This window comes from Pygoscelis adeliae, unplaced genomic scaffold (assembly GCF_000699105.1).
Source record: "Pygoscelis adeliae isolate BGI_AS28 unplaced genomic scaffold, ASM69910v1 Scaffold945, whole genome shotgun sequence".
Taxonomy (NCBI): domain Eukaryota; kingdom Metazoa; phylum Chordata; class Aves; order Sphenisciformes; family Spheniscidae; genus Pygoscelis; species Pygoscelis adeliae.
Genome location: NW_008824878.1, coordinates 85,561 through 86,358, shown reverse-complemented (window position 1 = coordinate 86,358; position 798 = coordinate 85,561).

Genomic DNA, 798 nt, shown 5'->3' with positions numbered 1-798 from the left:
TAAAACTTGCGTTTTTCCAACCCGCTTCGCGGCGTAAAGGTATCCCAAACCTGTGTAGCGAGTGGAAACCGCGTCCGGATCCCTTTTCGCCGCGGGTCTCGGGGACGGGGGGGGGGTTTGCTACAACCAGACTCAAACGGCCTTTGGGCTATGACAGCCGACATCTAAACGGGCATCTTAAACACGCTGCGCTGCGCCTCTTCCTCCTCTGCGGAAGCAAAATACCCTCTCGGACGTCCCTAGATTAAGTCACGCCTAGACTTACTCTAGTCTTAAACACTTAATCTTAAACACTACCGTGGTTTTAAAGAACAGGTACAAAGGGAAAATCGTTCATGCCTCTGCCCGGCTCTTACAAAGCGAACCGAATCCACCCCGCGTCTGTCCGTCGCCCCGTTACGTACTTTATCTATAACGTAATTACTTTTAGCGTAGCTTTCGCGCAGGAATTCGGGGGTCGCGTCAGAGGGGGCTCCGGGGCTTCGTAGCTGCGCTGCGTTTCCGTTCGCTGCAGGGAAAGACCCTTCCGCCGGCGGCCCGAGGTTTAGCGGCGCAGCCGGTGCTCCCGGACTCCCCCCTGCTCTGATGAACCGCAACCAAAATCGACACCTGTGAACCCGAGAGGTCGAGAGTCAGAGCCCCCTTTACGCCTTTACCCAGCTCCAAGGTGCTGCGAGGAATTAACCGCCGTTTATTTTATTTTTTTTATTTAATTTTTTTGCAGGATCCGCCCGGCTCGGCAGAAATCATGGAGGAGACGACGGGACCGGGCAGGTATAGATGGGCCGCGCCGGCCGG